Source organism: Jaculus jaculus, chromosome 16, assembly GCF_020740685.1.
Source record: "Jaculus jaculus isolate mJacJac1 chromosome 16, mJacJac1.mat.Y.cur, whole genome shotgun sequence".
Lineage (NCBI taxonomy): Eukaryota > Metazoa > Chordata > Mammalia > Rodentia > Dipodidae > Jaculus > Jaculus jaculus.
Window position 1 is genome coordinate 37,061,596 of NC_059117.1, and position 5,161 is coordinate 37,066,756.

General features: G+C 43.7%; 1 non-coding gene across 1 annotated transcript; it reads right to left on the minus strand.

Annotated features, from left to right (window-relative positions):
- Positions 1 to 4,749: 4,749 nt before the first annotated feature.
- Positions 4,750 to 4,874, minus strand: LOC123455452. The gene has a single exon (XR_006633922.1). It is a non-coding gene; the product is annotated as a small nucleolar RNA SNORA26 (small nucleolar RNA).
- Between the last annotated feature and the right edge of the window lie 287 nt (positions 4,875 to 5,161).

Sequence of the window (5,161 nt, forward strand, 5' to 3'; positions counted from 1 at the left end):
AAGTAGCCATAGTTACTTGACCCAAAGTCTGGGTCCTTTGTTCTGTTCAATTGCTCCTTAGTCCTGTTTTTATGCCAGCACCAAGAGGTGTCTGTCTTTAGTGGTGAGGTAGGTTTCTTGAAGACAGCATATTGAGGGGTCTAATTTTCTGATCACCCTGTTAGTTATGGCTCTTGATGGGTGAATTAAGGCCACGATGTTTAGGGTGGTAAATGTGAGGTTTGATTTAATCATTGCCATATTGTGGTGGTTTATGTGGCTTGGTGTTTTCTTGGACAGTGTAGGAACTTATGTAATTTAGGAGAAAGCTGTAGCAGGGGGTGGATGGGACTGCTGGGTCCTGTGACATGGCAGGATGGGGATATGGGACTGCTGCAGGTCAAGTGAGAGGGGGAATGGGGAGTCATGGGGGCAGGAAGTGCTAGGAAAACCAGGGGAAGGAGGGGTGAATGCTAGCCTACTGACCTGGGCCCAAGAACCCTGCAGGACGTCCAGGAGCACGTGGCGCGGCGAGGCAGGGTGGTGGGCGGGGTGGTGGTAGCTGGTAGAGGTCCCTGGTGGCGGACATCTGAAGGAGGGAAGGGAAGCGCTCGCCTGCTGATCTGGGTCCCAGTAGCCTTCGGGATGTGCGGAGGACCTAGTCTGCACATGGCGGTCATGGCTGGGATGGCGTAGGGCAGGAGGAATCTGTTGGCAGAACAGCTGGGACTGCTGCTGGGATGGCTGCCTGAGGAGACTGGGGGACTGCTGGGCTACCTGAGAGCGTGGGAATCAGGGGGTTCCCCACTTTGGTCCTCCACACCCTCCCACTGGAGATCTACTAGGATCTCCAAACCCCTAAAAACCCCAATGATCTTGCCTTTCCTTCCCCATGAGGTGAGGCATGGTTAGGTGATGCCATCTTGAGGGAAGTCCTTTAGTCTCTAAAGTTTATATAGGGCTGGAGAGATGGCTTAGCAGTTCAGGTGCTTGCCTGCAAAGCCTAAGGTGGTGCATGTGTCTGGAGTTTGTTTGAAGTGGCTGGAGACCCTCGTGCACCCATTCTCTCTTTCTCTCCTCTCTGACCAATGAATAAGGAAAATATCTTTTAGAAATTAACAAAAGTTTATATACTGTATTATTCCTTTTATTACATCATTTCAAAAGACAAACTTAAATGCTGGGGAACAACCATGGGAGACTTTATGGAGGTGAAAAAACTATTCTGTGTCCTACCTTTAACATGTGTTGTAGACACGTGCACATGGCATATACAGTTAAAAACTCAATGATAAATCCCTCTGGCCACATTCATTCTTGGAAGTGGATGGCATGTCAGCCATCTCAGGCTTCCACAGCCTCTGGTGCGAACAGTCTTGAGACTTCTGGCCCCTGTCCCCCTTCTCAACATCACTCTCTACCTTCCTTCTGATGTCTTCTTGCCATCTGCCTTCATGTATGTTAACCTTTAACCCTGCTCCCAGGAGATATTCTTATGTGGACCACTAGATGAGTCCCTGAGTCACTTTGTTCCCCACAGGGTATTTTGTCTTCATTCCAATATGAAATCATGGTCTCTTTCTCCTTAGGGAATTATGGGCATTGAAAGGGTGGGGGAATCCTTCTGGTACCTCTACATTCAGTTTTTAAAAATTTATTTATTTATTTTGAGATAGAAAAGGAGAGGGGGGGGAATGGACATGGCCAGGATCTTTAGCATCTGGGAACAAACTCCAGATGCCCCTTCTGTCACTTGTGTAACATTGTATGCTTATGTCACTGTGTGTCTGGCTTACATAGGACCTGGAGATTTGAACACAAGGTTTTAGGCTTCACAGGCAAATACCTTAACCACTAAACCATCTCTCCAGGCCTAAATTTATTTGTTTGTTTGTTTATTTATTTTTTGGTTTTTTGAGGTAGGGTCTCACTCTAGCTCAGGCTGACCTGGAATTCATTATGTAGCTTCAAGGTGGCCTAAAACTCACTGCGATCCTCCTACCTCTGCCTCCCAAATGCTAAGATTAAAGGTGTCACCACACAGTTTCCCATTAGAATCATCAGAGGAGCTTTTACAAAGTTCTGAATGCCAGACCCCACTCCAGAGTGCTAACACCCAGGCTGGCAGCAGGTTTGGCAGAGCGGGGCTAGCTCAGGCCGATGGAATCTTTGGTGGACCCACTGGGGCTTCACAGGAATGGACCATATTGTTAAGGTGTTTCCACTGTAGTCATGGAGGTGTTATATTCAAGAAACTGCTATAGAATCTTAAAACCACATCCTACTGGGAGCTGCAGAGAAAATACAGCCACAGATAGTTTTTGGTGATCTTGAGAGAGTTGAACTAATATATTTCTGGTTTGGGTTGAACAGTTTCATATTTTCTGCCCAGCAGGAGTTCCATCACTTTTTCAACTCTTTTCTGCTTACAAGCTATGAAAGAACTTTATATTCCATCAGTTAAAGGCAGGGAAGGAACATCCTGAGAGATGGCAAGATTATCTGGAATAAAACAGAAAGCTTTATGATTCAAGTAAGCATTCATAAAGTAATGAACTCTAGGAACTTGAAGGAGATAGAGCGTGAAAAGTAATTAGTCATCATTTAATTTAACAAAAAGAGAACCTCCCCTATTGCTGGAGGAACTGTGTATCTTCGCTTACAAGTGCATCTTAAATCTGCCAAATTAATTCAGATCTTCCTATGCTATTGTGAGTTTAAATAACCTCAGCATTAGCATGTCAGCTCTCACTTCCTTACTTCCTCTCTCCCCCAGAAGCCACTCTGAGCCCTGTTGAACCCTGTGTTCTTGAGGAGTTAGTTAGTGCATATTAATCATTGGGCTTTAACTAGTTTTACTTAATTACTGGACTAGTTTAATTACATTTGAACCATCTGCTATAATTCCTTACATCAAAGAGGGAATAAAGATTACATGTTTTCAACTAAATTCTCATAACACTTTCATGAATGAAGTTATTTCAGTAAAAGAATTCTACTTTTTTTTTTATAGGATTGCCCAAGTAAGTACAGAATAGGTTACATAAAGAAAGGAAGAATATTATCATCAGAACTTGAGAAAGCAGTGTGAGATGTAAGAAGACACTTTAAAAGGAAGCAGAATCATTCACTGATGCTAACAGTAAAGGAGAAGTTTGGTGAGGCACTGGACACCTTCATAGTCTCAAAATAATTTATAACAAGTTACTTATTAATTCCAAAAACAGAACCTTCTCTGTGAAAAAAATCCAACAGACAGTGCCAAGTAATCAAATTCACATCATCAGAAATGGGGCAAACAGATGACATGTGACTCATGGGCTGATGCCCTGAGAAGGACATAGCATCACGCCATCGTGTTTCCCGTGAACAGTGTAAGTTCCGTTGTTACTGGGATCTTGCTGGGGTCGCAGCACAGTGGACTCTTATGGCAGGTTCTTCTGTCTCTCCACCTCAAAGAATTAAATACCTAGACAGCAGTGAAGGGGGAACAAAGAGCATTCAATCACAGGAGTGTATCAGCTCAAAAGTGACAGTGACAGCTTGAACTCTTCGTGGGGGCAGGGTGCCATCAAGTACCTCGGGATTCCAGCCAAGAAGGGCGCTACTGAATCAGGAGCCAGAATGAAATGTCTTGGAGGCAGAAGCAGGCACTTTTTTTCCCCTTCAACAAGCAGTAAGCCCTCTAGGCAGGGGTAGGGCTCCCTCTCAGAGTAAATCCTCTTCCCCTGGCAAGTAAGAATCAACTCCAATGGATCAAAGACCTCAATGTAAGACCGGAAACCCTAAAATGGCTAAAGGGAGAACACTTCAAAATCTAAGCTCAGGGAAGGACTTTGTGAACAGGACTCCAGTGGCCCAGGAAATAAGACAATCAGCAAATGGGACCTCATGAAACTAAAACACTTCTGCACAGCGAAGGAAACCCTCAACCAAGTCAGCAGATGACCTACAGAATGGGAGAAAAATCTTTGCCAGCTCTACATCTGACAGAGAATTAATATCTAGAATTGAAAAAAGAATCTGTTCTTTTTCATAAGACAATGAGAATGGAGGAGATAAACTACCTCTCACACCTCAGCCAAGCCACAGCTGGATCCACAGAGGAATTGGGGTAACAAGCAAGAGCGCTTCTTTCATGGTGAACCTCATAATCAGCACCAGGGTGTAGGAGACAGACCCTGAGGATACTCAACACCTACCAAAGCAGAGATCCAGAGGCTCCTAATAGCTCATCCCTGTAGTAGACTTAAAACTCACCCACCACGGCTCAGGGAATTTTGTGGAAGAAGGGGTGGAAAGATTGTAAGAGCCACAGGTTGAGACATCATGCCCAGAGGCATTCCCTTTTCCTAAAAATAACTGACTGCTCCCACAATGCATAAACCACAACCCCATAGGGAATACTTGTAACCCCACTGAAGAGCATCCCCAATGGAACTGGGTGGGGGACGATGGAAAAGAGGTGACCAATGAAACATCTTGTTAATAATATTAATAATATAAAAGAACCAAAGAACCAAAAATAGTAATAATAAATCAAACAATCCAATCAACAATGGGCCATGGAACTTCATAGAGAGTTCTCCAAAGAAGAAATACAAAGGGTCAAATATTTTCTCAACATCTTTAGCCATCAGATCAGGGAAATATAAATGAAAACTACTCTTAAAATCTATTATCTATCTATGCTATTGAGAGAACAATAAATTTGAAAACTTATCAACATTTGGGGAATCAAGATATCATAATATTTTAATAATATTTTTTAACTTTGACTCCAGGCAGGATCCAGAGATGAAGTTTGCCATCTTTCCTCTGGGTTTTATGCAGATTTATTTCTTTTACCCTTCTGGGTTAGCCTCTTAAAGTGCTGTGGTAACTTAAAAGGGCACAGGGAAGGTCAACATAATTTTCAATGTTTAAAGTTATCTTGAAATAAAGAGCTAAAACAATACAGGAAGCCCTCCAGAAAGATGGAAAGAGCCAAGCACACATCACACTTACCATCTGCTCCATGTGGGGAGGGTGAGAAGGCCTTGCTAACTGGAGATGACGTCAAGAAGACAGCTCAGCCAGTGCCCAGGGGAAGCTCATGGGTAGACATCTCATCGTGTTGTAGAAATCAGGGCCTTTTGTCCAGCTCCTTGGGCAGCTGGAATTTTGAACTCAAATAGTGCAG